This window comes from Palaemon carinicauda, chromosome 7 (genome assembly GCF_036898095.1).
Source record: "Palaemon carinicauda isolate YSFRI2023 chromosome 7, ASM3689809v2, whole genome shotgun sequence".
NCBI classification, from domain to species: Eukaryota; Metazoa; Arthropoda; class Malacostraca; order Decapoda; family Palaemonidae; genus Palaemon; species Palaemon carinicauda.
In genome coordinates, this window is record NC_090731.1 from 169,621,104 (window position 1) to 169,637,371 (window position 16,268).

A 16,268-nucleotide genomic window follows, 5' to 3' on the forward strand; every position below is an offset into this window, starting at 1 on the left:
AAAATTGACATCTTTTAAGTAAAAGAGACAAGATGGAGAGGAAACAAGGTAAAGATGATTGGCAAAGACATGTGGTGGACATGTTTTGAATGTAAATTGATAGAAGTAAGCTGGGAATATATGGTATGGAGAAAATGAAAGTTGATATCCTTTAAGTACAAAGAGACAAGATGGAGAAGAAACAAGTTAATAAAGATTGGACATGTTACTGAATGTACTAAGAGATGGAAATAGATGTTATGAATAAAAGGAAACTTGACATCTTTCGAAGTGGGATAGATAAGATGGAGAGGAAACAAGGTTAAAGGTAATTTCCAAAAATTAAAATTGAAGTTTGGTCGTCATATTACGAAGGAATAAGAGACATATATATTAAATTACGACGTCAAAAGAATTGGGAAAAAGTAGTCACTTGATGTGATCTGAAGGGCTATATTTGATGTAATTCCAAAAATTAAAATTGAGGTTTGGTTAACAAGGTACGAAGGAATAAGAGACATAGGATTTAAATTACGACGTCAAAAGAATTGGGAAAAAGTGGTCACTTGATGTGATCTGAAGTGGTATATTTGATGTAATTAGGAAAACATCAGTAGACTTTACAGAAGAGACAGAATGGGGGAAAGGAAAGAAGAACGAGAGCTAATGATAGATTTTGCAGTGACCTTCAACACGCCAGATTCACAAACACTGTAATGAATGAGTTATCCAAGTGAAAAAATTACTTGATAAAAGAGGAGATAATGTTAATATGTAACACTGCTTATTGGTGCCTGACTAGTTTGAGAAAGAGGAAAAGAGCAAGCCAAAGACAAAGTGTTAGAGGTCAGAACGTCAAGTAATATTATATTAAAGAGGACAAATACCTGCTGGATAGAAAATTGCATGATGATCCATTTCAACAGAAAGAAATAATTGAAAACACACTCGGTAGAGATCCACCGAATGAGGAAAGTCGGTGATCAAATTATGATGTACAGGAAATAATTAAAATGACACAAGAAGCAAGGAGAGCTTATTATTGGAATAGATTTAAACGAATATATCGTCTTAGGAAATTGCAAAGAAAGAGGTAAGAATATCTGTACCAAGGGCAAAGACAACTGTAATGAGTTGTATGGAAAAATAGAAGCATTAACCGAGTAAATGATTATACATAAATGAAAAAAATCTGTAGATAAAACAGACCAATAACATGATACATATCAAACACATTTAGTAAGCTATAGATACGTTTTGGTAAAGGAATAAAGTCTAAGAGTAAGATGGAGGGAATAATTTTTCAAAAGGTTATTGACTGAAAAGAACCCTAGAATAACAATAGAATCCACATGCAAGAAAGAACAGTTACAGCTATAGGTAGATATGAAATGAAGAAAACACTTCGAGAATATCGGGATAGGAAGCGTGAACTGATGGTATTCTAGTCAAAGTATGGACACATTTGGGAAATCTATTGCAAGGAATGAATACGGGACTGTCAGCCAAATGGCGGCAATTAAGAAATATTCTAATTAACATTTTTCTTAACTATAAGAACCTGAGTCCTTTAATAGGACAATGATTTCATTAAAGGTAGATTCAGATGTTAATATTTCAACAAGGTGTCAATAGTTACTACCTGGTGGTGACAAAGCCCTGCCCACCCGACAAGCGACAGAGCTCTCACTAACTCAAGCCTATGACTTTGGGCTTGGTGGAGATGGTAAGTATAACTTAAAGGATTCAGGTTTGTATAATTGGGAAAAAATACAAATCTCTTAAAATGTGAATTTTTCCCACAGGAATACAAAACTACATCTTTTAATAGGAGACTAATCCTTTGGAGGGAGATATCCCTAAAACCAACTGGCTGGTTTACGTTCCCAGAAAATTTAAAGTATGTTTTATCCAATATAGGAGCAATGGTAGGAACTCGTGTCAACCTCTTAACGAGCTGGGCATGCAGAAGATGCAGGTCTTAAGCTAGGTCATTACTGTGGACTGGCAGACGGTTGAAGAAGCTATATCCGTGTGGATGATATATCTAAATGAATGGGTATAAGAGGCCATAGGTGCATACGTTAGTCCATCATCCCCATTATCAAGGAGGATGGAGGAGATACTTCTGAACAATTATTGCTAAGAAAAGTACGTGGCTCATCTGCCTTTATCCTCTGATCCAGAAAATAGATAAATGAATGCTGTACCCCCAAGTAAAGGAAAGAAAGAAGTAAAAGGCTGGCAATATCACCTCTCACTCTAAACTTAAGTTACCACTGCTACCTTAGACGAGATATTTTTCTGTCCAGTGAAGGAGCTAGGATTGCTACATGATCTCTTGGGCCACTATCACCAGTTCAATGATAAAGGTATCCAGGAAACGTGAGTTCTCTCATATGCAAAGGGCAGCAAAGGTTGTCTGCTGATAACATCATTTCTTGAAAAGCGCCTCTGGCAGGTTCTTCCAAATAGTAGGGATAGATCCGATGTTCTGACTGTATAACCGAATCTGGAGGTCCTCTCACCTGTTCTGGATTTGTTCACAAATCCAGAAATATACGGATATCTATCTCACTCCCTCCAAACTGAAGGAAACGTCATAGTGTCCCCATCTAAAAACAAGGAGGCAAGCTCTACTGGTTCCTGATAGTGGCCTTTTAAGGATGAGATTAAGAACGGAAAAGATGAGCGGGAAGACTTAAGCGTCCAGAATTCCTGGAAATGTTGCAAGGTATCTTCAAACTTTACCCATAGCCTGGGACTAGAGGATTCCATGAAGTTTCTTGTTCTATTGCATGGTGAATTCCAAAGCCTTTTTGCCACAAGATGTTGTAGGGATAACAACATTAAGTACAGTATGTTTTCTCAAACAGTGCTATTGCCTAAAAACCTTTCACTGCTCTATTATCATTATTATTATTATTACTTGCTAAGCTACAACCCTAATTGGAAAAGCAGGATACTATAAGCCCAGAGGCTCCAGCAGGGAAAATGGCCGACTGAGGAAAGCAACCAAGGTAAAATAAAATTTTTAAGAAGAGTAACAACATTAAATAAAATAGGTATCTCCGATATAAAGTATAAACACTTTAACAAAACAAGAGGAAGAAAAACAATACAGAACAGTGTGCCCGAGTGTACCCTCAAGCAAGAAAACTCTAACCCAAGACTAGCACCTGCATGCAATGGGTTTATGAACGGGGCCTCTTTGTAACTTAGGCCAAAAATGGAAGCATTGTTGATCACCATCACTACTAAAGGGTTTATTAAACTCCTTGGAAAGTTTGTGAAGTAGTAGCATTGCAAGAATTCCAAGTAGGTTGAAAAGCAGGTGCATTCCGTTGTTGAATCAGTAGAACTTCAAAAGTTCAAAGTTGGAGCAAATGCTTTTTTGTTGACCAGGCGGACATGAGTCTTTTTATAGTTTATATATGACATATTTGTTGTTGACGTTGTTAATAGTTTATATATGATATATCTCTTTTGACATTACTTTTTTTAGAATGATTTATTGTTAATTTTTTCTCTTCAGTTATTTATTTCCTTATTTCCTTTCCTCACTGGGCTATTTTTCCCTGTTGGAGCCCCTGGGCTTATAGCATGTTGCTTTTCCAATTAGGGTTGTAGCTTGGATAGTAATAATAATAATAATAATAATAGATCACATCCCATAGATGGAAATGAACTCAGGTGGGCACTTTATCCCTATCCATTATTATCATTATTATTATCAAATGCTAAGCTACAACCCTAGTTGGAAAAGCAGGATGCTATAAGCCCAGGGGCTCCAACAGGGAAAATAGCCCAGTGAGGAAAGGAAATAAGGAAAAATAAAATATTTTAAGAATAGTAACAACATTAAAATGAATATTTCCTATTTAAACTTTAAAAACTAAAACAAAACAAGAGGAAGAGAAACTAGATACAACAGTGTGCCCGAGTGTACCCTCAAGCAAGAGAACTCTAACCCAAGATAGTGGAATACCATGGTACAGAGGCTATGGCACTACCCAAGACTAGAGAACAATGGTTTGATTTTGGAGTGTCCTCCTAGAAGAGCTGCTTACCATAGCTGAAGTGTCTCTTCTACCCTTACCAAGAGTAAAGTAGCTACTGAAATTAAAGTGCAGTGGCTAACCCCTTGAGAGAAGAATCGTTTGGTAATCTCAGTGTTGTCAGGTATATGAGGACAGAGGAGAATCTGTAAAGAATAGGCCAGACTATTCGGTGTATGTGTAGGCAAAAGGAAAGAACCGTAACCAGAGAGAAGGGTCCTATGTCTGGCCAGTCAAAGGACCCCATAACTCTCTAGCGGTAGTATCTCAACGGGCGGTTGGTGCCCAGGCCAACCTACATACCTATGTATGTCTGTGGACAGTAGATTCTCAGAGGAAAGGAGATCTAATTACATATACATCATCCAGTTACCAGGACAGAATGTTCCGTATTCTTGTTACCACCCAACCCGAAGGTAAGAGAAATGCTGGTTGCTGACAAGTGAAGCTTCAGGAGCTATTGGAGCAATGGTTTGGGAAGCAGCTGTGCAGTATTATCTTTCTTATCAATGAAGGAAGTTTCAGATGATGTCATTATCAATATGAATGGCATTTTTGGAATAGTAAAGCTAACACTTTGCTACGATCATTTACCGGGGAGCCACCCCCAAGCTGTTGTATTAAGGTATTAACAGATACTCCCACCTTTATTTAAGAGTTCTATTGAACTTCTTCCGATATATCTTAACTTGCAGACATTGAAGAGATGACTTTGTAGAAGAATAGAAAGGGTAAATTGCTGAAACCCTTCAATAGACGAGTGCCGATTGAAAGTGCTAATACAAGACTAGCATGAACTTTGGGGTGTAGTAGCCAAACCAGAGCACCGGGCAGCTACTTTACCCAAAATTCCAGTAGACAAAGCCTCCAGTAGGACATTGAGAATGGATCCGAGGATATGTGTCCATCAGTTATACGGGAACCGAGCTGTCTTCATTCCTACATTGGACTAGACACTATCATTTGTGCATGTTCTGAATGGGGTCTGAGGAACCATGCAGGGAGTCTGAAGACTAGTCTCCAGTTCCCCATCGACTATTTGTAAAAGTTGACTGTAGGAGTTTGTAAATCTTATTGGCAACCCTAATGTTGCCTCTGCTCCTTTCAGAAGGAGGCCAATTCGGGTATATCAAAGGTAATATCAGCAGGCAGGTCTAGAATGTTATCAGTGTGTCATTCAATGTACTTACTGGTACGTCCCCACTCATAGGAGTTGCAAGGAGTCACTGAATTGTGATCCTTTCTACCTTGCTTTCTGCAGGAGCATAATTTACCTGATCCTCCACGCATTACAGACTGCTAGTGGTGTGTGCGCCCATAAAGTTGCACATGAATAAGTGAGGCTTTACTCCTAAAGAAGCCCACATACAGTGGTGCGTGTACGAACAGATTGGGGTACACATGTGCACAGGAGAGTAGGGGTGCACTGGAGAGTAGGGGTGCACTGGAGAGCAGGGGTGCACTGGAGAGTAGGGGTGCACTGGAGAGCATGTGCACATAGGAGAGCACGACTGCACGAACATTTGAGGGTATGCGCCAGTGGGGGAGCGAGCTAACAGGCGAGGGTGTGTGCATAGTAGTGCGCCTGTAGAAGCGCACACAGGGACGATTATGCGAAGAGTTGTCATCATCTCTCCATTCTGTTTGAAGGGAATCGATATTACTTCTGCAGTAGTGCTCTCTCACACAGGGTGAGAAACTGCAGACGTTACAGTAGCAACTCCAATTGATCGTTCTACTTGGGACTTTCTATTCTAAAGAGAAGAAAAGAAGGGCAGGACCATTCATTTCGTCAGACAGTGAGAAGAGACAACGAAAAGGCAAAAGAGGAGAAGGAACTTTCAGTGCTTCTTAAGGGTCCTTCAGACCAATGACAACGTTCCCACGGGTAAGCCATTATAGGAAGAGACAAGATAACTAGGTCACCTAGTGCCTTACTGGGAACAGGAAGACACGCTAAGAAGAGCGGTACCCTTCTGCGTAACAGTTTGTGGCAGAAACCTCTTCCTCCAATGGAGCATATAGATACAAACGATATATTTATTTAGTTACCATAAGCTACCTATAATTAAATTGTCGTAGTGCATACCAGGCGACTAAAGAGAGGTTATAGAAAATCATGAGAAAATCTATCAACAGGAACAAGAATGTAGAATCGGCAGAATACAGTGATATCTATTAGTCGGTTACAGTTACCAGGAAACTGCAAAAAATTTCTTCCTCAAAACCATTGTACATTACGATCTGCCAACCAATTACCTGAATATTAAAACGGCCAGTTGAGAGAGTCAGTCATTTGTCTATTACCGGCGGCTGAAAACCAACAGAGATCTGTGCCCTGTCGAGTGGGTGTGGCTTTCTTGGCCCCTGGCAATAACTAGTCACCTCATTAATACTTTAATAACCAAATCCAGATTCACAGAAAGCATATTCCTATCAAAGGACAGTGGTTTGTATTTGTATAGGAACAAATATAAAAGGAGGGTGATTTACACGACTGCTCTAATTAACAATTGATAAAACTTACCCTACACGATAAAGATTTATAAAAAAAAAAATATGGAAGAAATAAGGAAGTAAACTCCAGTAACTGAGGATCAACCTAGGTTCTTGCCAGGGAGGAATATAGTAGACGCAATATATTTGGCATTGAGCCACACATTGGAAAAGTATTTGATTTGGAAAAAAGTAAAATGATAAGGTACTAAGGCAAGAAGTATGGAGATAAGAGAGAGAAGGCAGTTTCTGATAAGTATAATAAAGCAGTACAAGATAAGTATAATAGAGCAGTACAACATTAAGTATTCAGAGGGAACCTCACAAATAAGAAGTTATGTGGGAAGTACAAAAATCTTTTAGGGAGAGTGATGTTTTACATTAAGGATTAGCTCTTAGTCCCTACAATTCTGACCTAGTGATGGGCACCATAACATCAGACGTAAAAGAAAAGGGCCCCTAGAGCACATCCTTTCCTCTTAAAACTGTTTGGGTAACTTAAAGCTAGAAATATGGATCCAAGCACTTGAAGATCAAGACATTAGATAAGCATAAAAAGAAAGATTTTCTATGGATGGTAGAAGGAAGACAGGGTACAGTGAAACTGGGCCTGGATGACATCGAGAGGGTTGGATATTCTAAGCATCTAGAACCAAATTAACAAATGGAGATATGGACTTAGAAATTAACTATACCATAAAAGGTGCTTTGATGAATTGGTGGTTATCAGGAATTCTAGGCGACAAGGGATTAATGCAAAAGTTAAAGAAATGTTTTTATGAAAGTAAAATTAGACTCTTAATGGATGTGTGGAACTAAGACATTAGTAATTTAAAAGATCCAAGATAGAAAAAAGGAAGTGGTAGAAATATTGATGTTGAAATGGATGTGTGTAGTGACGAGAAGAGACAGGATTAGAAATTATTCTACTATTGACACAGGATATGGATGAGAATGCTAAAAAGTTAACATTTAAGACTAGCATAATGAACATCGGGACGATCAGGATAAATTTCACAGGGAGATATTTTGTTTGTATTAAAAGGAGATTTAAAGATTAAATACTTCAATAACCTAAAAAACCGAACTTTTCTAATTCAATGTTCTCACTCATAAAACACCAAAATCTTATCTAGTTAATTACTTATCTGTAATTACCGCCATCTTGTGGTCTTTAGATGAACAATTGAGATACGGGCCACGAAGAATATCACTTTCTTGACAAGAATCTTCAACCTCTGAAAAAGGAAATTAATTAATATTTTGGTAATTTTATCTTTCATTATATTCAAGTTATTCAATACAAAATGAAATTTGTAGTAAGAGAGAGAGAGAGAGAGAGAGAGAGAGAGAGAGAGAGAGAGAGAGAGAGAGAGAGAGAGAATTACATTAGTGTTAAAACAGCTCTATCTCATTTCAGCCCTTTAAAGCCTCTCTCTCTCTCCTTTCACGCTTTTAAAACAGCTTTCTATCTCCTTTCGCCCTTTAAAACAGAGCTTTCTATCTCCTTTCACCCCTTTAAAACAGAGCTCTCTATCTCCTTTCACCCTTTTAAAACAGAGCTCTCTATCTCCTTTCACCCTTTTAAAACAGAGCTCTCTATCTCCTTTCACCCTTTTAAAACAGAGCTCTCTATCTCCTTTCACCCTTTTAAAACAGAGCTATCTATCTCCTTTCGCCCTTTTAAAACTGAGCTCTCTATTGACTTTTGCCCTTTAAAACAGAGCTCTCTATCTCCTTTCACCCCTTTAAAACAGCTCTACATCTCCTTTTGCCCTTTAAAACAGATCTCTCTATCTCCTTTCACCCTTTTAAAACAGAGCTCTCTTATCTCCTTTCACCCCTTTAAAACAGCTCTCTATCTCCTTTCACCCTTTTAAAACAGCTCTCTTTCTCCTTTCACCCCTTTAAAACAGCTCTACATCTCCTTTTGCCCTTTAAAACAGAGCTCTCTATCTCCTTTCACCCTTTTAAAACAGAGCTCTCTATCTCCTTTCACCCCTTTAAAACAGAGCTCTCTATCTCCTTTCACCTTTCGAAAACAGATCTCTCAATCTTCTTTCCCCCTTTTAAAACAGAACTCTCTATCTCCTCTTACCCTTTTAAAACCGAGCTCTCAATCTCCTTTCACCCTTTTAAAACAGAGCTCTCAATCTCCTTTCACCCTTTTAAAACAGAGCTCTCAGTCTTCTTTCACCCTTTTAAAACAGAGCTCTCAATCTTCTTTCACCCCTTTGAAACAGAGCTCTAAATCTTCTTTCACCCCTTTGAAACAGAGCTCTCAGTCCTCTTTCACCCCTTTGAAACAGAGCTCTCTATTGCCTTTCACCCTTCGAAAACAGAACTCTCAATCTTCTTTCCCCCTTTTAAAACAGAACTCTCTATCTCCTCTTACCCTTTAAAAACAGAGCTCTCAATCTCCTTTCACCCTTTTAAAACAGCTCTCAGTCTTCTTTCACCCTTTTAAAACAGAGCTCTCAATCTTCTTTCACCCCTTTGAAACAGCTCTAAATCTTCTTTCACCCCTTTGAAACAGAGCTCTCAATCCTCTTTCACCCCTTTGAAACAGATCTCTGTCCTCTTTCACCCCTTTGAAACAGAGCTCTCTATTGCCTTTCACCCTTTTAAAACAGAGCTCTCAATCTTCTTTCACCCCTTTAAAACAGAGCTCTCTATCGCCTTTAACCCCTTTTAAACAGAGCTATCTACTTTCACCCCTTTAAAACATAGCTATCTCCTTTCACCCTTTAAAACATAGCTTTCCATCTCCTTTCACCCTTTTAACACAGCTATCTCCTTTCACCCTTTAAAACAGCTTTATCTCTTTTCACCCTTTTTAAAACAGTTCTCTAACCCCTTTCAACCCTTTAAAGCAAGAGCTCTCTATCGCCTTTCACCCTTCACCCCTTTCAAACAGAGCTCACAACCTCCCCGTCCCCTCATAAACACTTACGTGGTGGCCTCACCCACAACACCCAACCAAAGATTTCTTTGGTGCTGTTGAATTTTTTGCACTGAGCATATTCAACCTGTTAATCATTTTACTTCTATTTACCTCTAAAATGTCTTGAAAATCCTAGAATTTAAGCTCGAATAGCTGGTATCTGTAAAAATAGCGAGTTTACAGCCCCACAATAACAAGCAACAATCATTAGACACTTTTTGACTAGAATTAGCTAAGAAAATATGAATAAGAAGTTAATTATCATTATTTACCTCAAATGTAAAAACTATTTGTTACGAATTCTATCGAATGTAGATTCAGTCTCCAGCCGGGGAAAACACAACTTTTATCAATTCCTGCACGATAGCCTCATGAGTTTCATTTTTCCCATCGCTAAATCAATTTCAGGATTAAATACTTGAGCGAGAAAGCATTCAAATAATTTTTTATATACAGTATGTATATCTTTTAACCAGCAAATCCACCGGCTCCAAATATGTACATTATATACTGTTGAAAGTATTCTTAATATAATAGTTATTTAACTTTAAGGGCCGTTTTTCTGGTACTGTCACACAGGGTAATTCTGTGCCCTACAAGATCAGTTTATCGTCCACATTCTTAGGTATTTAGTATATCTCACATCTTGTGTCGACACGATTTGTTGGCAATGTGTAGCAATTCTCTATTTTAGGCGTCCGTTTCTGATAATGTAATAGGCAGCCATTGTGATTCAATTAGTATTGGGGTAATTCTTTCTCGAGATGGGATACCTTTCATCAATCTCTCGCCTTTCTTTATTGTTCTGTAAATCATTCTTTTCAACTCGATTATAAACGTTCACAAAATCATAGAGCGTAATCAATTACCATTTGTCTAAGAAAATATCACATTCAACTACGTAAACCAATTTTGATTAAAAGTCTTCGTAGCAACAAATCGAACAACGTCACCAATTAATTCGCAGTTTTAAGTTTCAGATAGAATTCAAAACCCCTGAATGTTTTTTGCAGTATTTAGAATTCACCCAATATCTAGTATCTCTAAGTTTTCTCTGTCCTTACCAGTTAATACCCTGGGTTCAACTTTCTCTTCATGACCACCGGAACAATTTTCATAAACTACCAGCAATATTATTCCTACATTTAATACCTTCTCAATCTGTCCATATCTGGGACAGTAAAAGCAAAGTTAGTTAGTGGTATTTGTCATGTATGTCATACGTCCCCCATCGGAAATTATAATTTAAACAACACTGGCATTTTAAAGCTTACTTTCGTTCACTTCCCTTTAATGAGTAAGTTGCTAACAATAAATCATATTGATCACACCGCAATATAAATTCTATAAACAAAATTATATCGGCGAAGGGAATGCTAACACTTATCAATATTTAAAATCATATGAAAACCAGCTTTTAAAACTATTGGAACCTAGATATATGTCTACTGTAGGCTCTAGAGCCTTTAAATATGCGGGCCCGAGACTATACAATAAGCTCCCACGAAACATTTGAATGATTGAAGACATTAAGGCTTTCAAGAGAAAACTGAAGGCACTCTTATTCTGCGAGTCCTTTGACAATGACCATTTAACGGAAAATGAGCAATACGTGATTGTTGAATACTCTGAACGAACTAGATAAAATGACAGTGGAGGTCCTGTACAGAGTAGGGTTTCCCTGCTGTACAGGACATGAAAAAAAGCCGTCAAAGTAAAGTTTATATATTACATATCAGAGACTAAGTACCCGAGCTTATGGCATGCGTTGATGATGGAAATAAAAATCACATCAAATTAAATTGAGGAACCGGGACCTTCCACGGTTTCGGCAAAACTGGACAAAACCGACCTCAACCAACAGCCAAATAGTACCAATGAGATCGCTATCACTATCAGGGTTGCTAGGTTTTCTAAATGAGAAAAGGCCAATTTCTACTCGACAGCAGCTTTAAAAGGCCAATTTCTAATCAACAGAAGCTTTAAAAGGCCAACTTCTAATCAACAACAGCTTTAAAAGGCCAATTTCTAATCAAAAGAAGCTTCAAAAGGCCAACTTCTATTCAATAGAAGCTTTTAAAAGGCAAACTAATTAATAGAAAACCCATTAGCAGCATTTAAGACCCGCTTTTTTTCATATTACTAAAGGCCAACCAATTTTTTTAAGAGGCCAAATTTGAGTTTTTTGGCCTTTAAAAGGCCAAAGTGGCAACCCTGAATATATAAGCTGTACCTGTTATGTTACTTTAAACGACAGAAATTGTTTAAAAGGTCAGAAAGTTAAATAAAACTTTACATTAAAATAAATACGCAATACGCTGTGTTTAAGAATGTAGCCTGTACGATATATTGATCTTGGTGGGTCATTTAGTGCTTAGGGTTCCCGTGTGAGATCGGATCAAGAAAGCAGCCCTTAAAATTAAATAAATAAAAGCGCAAGTTTTTTTAACTTCTTGAATTTTACATGAAATGCATGACACGATATTTGCAGCAACAGTAATGGTCAGAAATATATGATAAACACAAGATGGTTATAATAATTGAAAAATATATGGTTCGTTTAGGTGACGTGAAATTGTAATGTAATTACCTGCGATTCACATCACGTCCCATATATGCTTTTGCACTTACAACTAAAGTGGAGGGTAAAAATGCCTAGTAAAACAACATCTGGGAAATTATGCATAAATATTTAGCAACTCTTATTTGGTTAAAAGAGTCAGCTATAATGATTACGTCTTACAAAGAACAGAAGGCTGACTAAAGCGTAGTAACCCAAAATCCGTCTCTTAAAGTAACCAGCGTTCATCCAATTTTATAGAGAATTCCAGTTTCGCTAGAAATTAATGTATAATATAATAACCAGAATATCCTATATTAGCCATCACGCACGCACGCACGTACATATATATATATATATATATATATATATATATATATATATATATATATATATATATATATATATATATATATATACATATGAATTATCGAAAAAACACGAATTCAATAAAATACAAAGTTAGTTGTTGATAAAATAAGAAGTCCGCCACCATTAAGGTCATCTAAATAACCGAACATGTGGGCGTGGTCGACATTCAAAATTTCAAAAAAGCTCACGAGGATAACTATTTTAAAAGCTTTGATTTCGCACAAAAATAAAAGAGTCGTATGAATAAAAACATTTTAGTATATAAGATTCATGGAAGCTATTTTCATGAATAAAAACGGTGAGAAATTTTGTGTTTTGGGCTGCCTTGTTAGGCGGGGCATTTTCACTACACAAAATCTCTATTGAATCTATCCAAAACTTTGCTCACCCCCACCCACACCCCTCTTCTGGATAATTCCTTGATATAGGCGTTCACTATCTTTTTTTATTCGCCATTCACCGATTCGCTTTATCATTTCGATGTAAGACCCAACCTTAAAAAAAATATGTCGTGAACTACTATTACCTTGAACAGTTTCAGAATATTCACACTAATTTCTACGACCTTTCTTGAGTAAAGGAATATCATGAACCAGCTTCATCTTTAGGAGGCTCGGAATATTCACACACACTCAAAATATATATATTTTTGGAAGGTGTCATGGCCTCCATAAACTATGGAGACATCACCGGGTTCTAAAATTTCGTCGAAAATGGCTAAATTCTCGAAAGTTGTAACCTGAAATAATCCTTTTTGATGCATATTTCTAAGGTTACTAATGCTTATTCGAACCTTTAAAGTTTACAGAATAAAGTATATCACGCGAGTATAAAATAAACCTTAATGAAAAATATTATTTTTGTCCACCATCTTACCTTGAATCTCTTCCAAACCCTCCATTCTCGACACACCCTTTCCTCTTGATGTCCAGATTTACAGTGAGACTTTCCATATCGGAATTGGTCCTGTGGCCAATCAGAGGAGCCCACCTTGCCCAGCTTTTCTATAGCCTTCTTTCATTGGATGAAAGCTTCGTAATTTGGCGAGAGGCTTTGAGAGCGGTCTTCCTATTGGCTGATGAGACGAGAGCAAATTTTCAGGATTTGCTTTTGGAGTTTACGATTGCTTTCTTTAAGTATTCACTATTAATAAGGATATATGAATACGCAAGACTGTTAATGAATGAGTAAATAATTGATATATTCATAAATAAATAATGAGGAAGAAATAAAAAGAATACTATGATAATGAAGTTGGAAGAAGGAATCGTGTGTCCAAAACCAACCATGTGTGAATATTTGAAAACAACGTTCGTACACAATATGTAAATATTACAATACGTATGCCTAGAAATGCACATAGCTAGAAATATCTGCATGAATAAACATATATATATAATTACCATTGTATTAGTCGTTACACATGTATACATGCAATTAATTCATTGAGATGTATACGCTCACAAATGTTAAGCATATGTATGTGTGCACAATTGCTTAAAACATTTCTAAATGTGTTTGATTGAAAATTTGTATGCCACACACATGCCACGAACAACAACAACGACAACAACAAATGTAGCTGTTTCTAGTCCACTGCAGGACAAATGCGTCAGACATGTCCATAGTCATGTCTAGGGTTTGGCCATTTTTATAACAACCCTGGCCACTGCGGATCAATGATGGTGTGAGATTTTTGTCTGATCGCTCACAGCAAACCAACCTCGTATGGGTGGCCCTGACTAGTAGAGTTTTGTTGATCATGACTTACTCTGCCAGCTTTGATAAATTTCAGACTTGGTATGACGTCAGACGCAGTCATAGAGATTGTAGACAATGCACTACTGCTCATAAGGATTATCATAAGCCTGGGACGCCATTCATATCAAAATCACTATATGAAAAACAAATTGCCACAATATGACACATAATTTCCAGTTGAAAAATGAATGTTAGTAAAAATGCTGATTTTACACAGGTACTCATAAAGGTCCTCTACATCATTTTCTAAAAATACCATGTGACGCAGTTCCAGTAGGCCCTGCTGCTTCCTCCGGTGCCTTAGATGACCGCGGAGGTAGCAGCAGTAGGGGATTCAGCATTATGAAGCTTCATCTGTGGTGGATAATGTGGGAGGTTGGGCTGTGGCACCCTAGCAGTACCAGCTGAACTCGGTTGAGTCCCTGGTTAGGCTGAAGGAACGTAGAGAGTAGAGGTCCCCTTTTTGTTTTGTTTCATTGTTGGTGTCGGCTAACCCCCAAAATTGGGGGAAGTGCCTGGGTATATGTGACCAACAATGATTATACCAAGATGTTATCTTCATCGCTTACTAATGAATACTGACCATCCCAGGAGAATTAGCTCACTCAACAGCATAAGCACAATTTGGTGCACTGCTACAAATTAAAATTGATCAACTATTTGTTTGAGGTGGATATGTCTTAGCCTTAGTCGCCTTGCTCTGACACCAGCTTTCTGGAACCTTTGGGTTGTTATAAGAATTTGTGGAGCAGGGAATAGTATTAAACATTGTGCTTTTATGTGTATTTACTGGTAATTCTTGCAATTTCTTTAGAATGCAGTACGTACCACTGTTATATATATATATATACACACACACACACACACATATATATATATATATATATATATATATATATATATATATATATATATATATATATATATATATATATATAAACAGTAGTTTTAATCGGAAATTCTCTACGGTTCTCAGCCGTATTTCACTAAAATACAGTCGACCGTAATTTTACCGTACTTTGTTATTATCTTATATGGGTTAGTGACCGTAATATCACTCCTTTATGTCAATTTATCCGTTTTTAAAACGATAAATGCCGGGCAACATTTATTCCAGGATTTTTATCGTTTTTACGGTAAAATTTTAAGTGTTAGGTCTTCATACCGAGTGGGGCGTACCTTCCAATAAATCGGATTTATGAATTTGGTCTATATAACCCGACGCTGGGGTCCGAGAGGCTATTCAATGCCAAAGTGCAACTAGATGGAAAACTCTGCAATTAAACTTTGAGTCTTGCCTACAGTGAACTGCATGAGGCGCACTGACGGAGCAATCCACATACGGAGACTTCAATGAGTACGAATTCCTTGGTAATCATCTAACGTATCCTTATTATCATCACAATTTCCTGGCCTAGGATAAGCCTACTTTCTAGTGGAGTTTTACCACCTTTATTTGGACAACTCTTGTTAACAGCAGTATAATTACTCTTTCCAAATACATGAAACCTAGAACTACAATATTTATATTCACCTAGTCCGGAATACATGTTATTATCCCAGAAACTACACTGTTAAATGTTTGCGTAATATATATATATATATATATATATATATATATATATATATATATATATATATATATATATATATATATATATATATATATATATATATATATATATACAGTTCTAAAATCGGATATATTGACGTTAATGAGTGATATTACAGTCACCAACCCGTAAAAGATAATAACAAAGTGGGTTAGAAATTAGGGTCGCCTGAATTTTTCTGAATTACGGCTGAAAACTATATTTTTTACGGAGAATTTCCTGTTAAAATTACCTTTTTATTTTAATACAGTGTAGATATAACTGTGTGTAACCTTTCACAAATACACGGTAGGACACCGATGCCTTCTGATTATAGGTTCCTCATACCTGACACCATAGAAATAGCGCAGAGTAGATAATAAACTGATACTAAAGAGCTAATGTTTACAATGTTTACTTACCCGTACTCGTACACAAAGTGCAGTGCGCAAAATCAAATGAGTGAGAAGCAGTCTTTTAAATAATATATAAACATTACGGAAAAC

At 37.0% G+C, this 16,268-nt stretch overlaps 1 long non-coding RNA gene across 1 annotated transcript in view; it reads right to left on the minus strand.

Moving 5' to 3' along the window:
• Positions 1 to 13,417, minus strand: part of LOC137643717 (uncharacterized) — a 15,914-nt gene extending 2,497 nt beyond the window's left edge. The window contains exons 1-2 of the long non-coding RNA XR_011045055.1: positions 13,286 to 13,417; positions 7,678 to 7,771 (exon numbers count right to left, since the gene is read on the minus strand). This is a non-coding gene — a long non-coding RNA (uncharacterized lncRNA). The remainder of the gene's footprint in view (positions 1 to 7,677; positions 7,772 to 13,285) is intronic.
• Between the last annotated feature and the right edge of the window lie 2,851 nt (positions 13,418 to 16,268).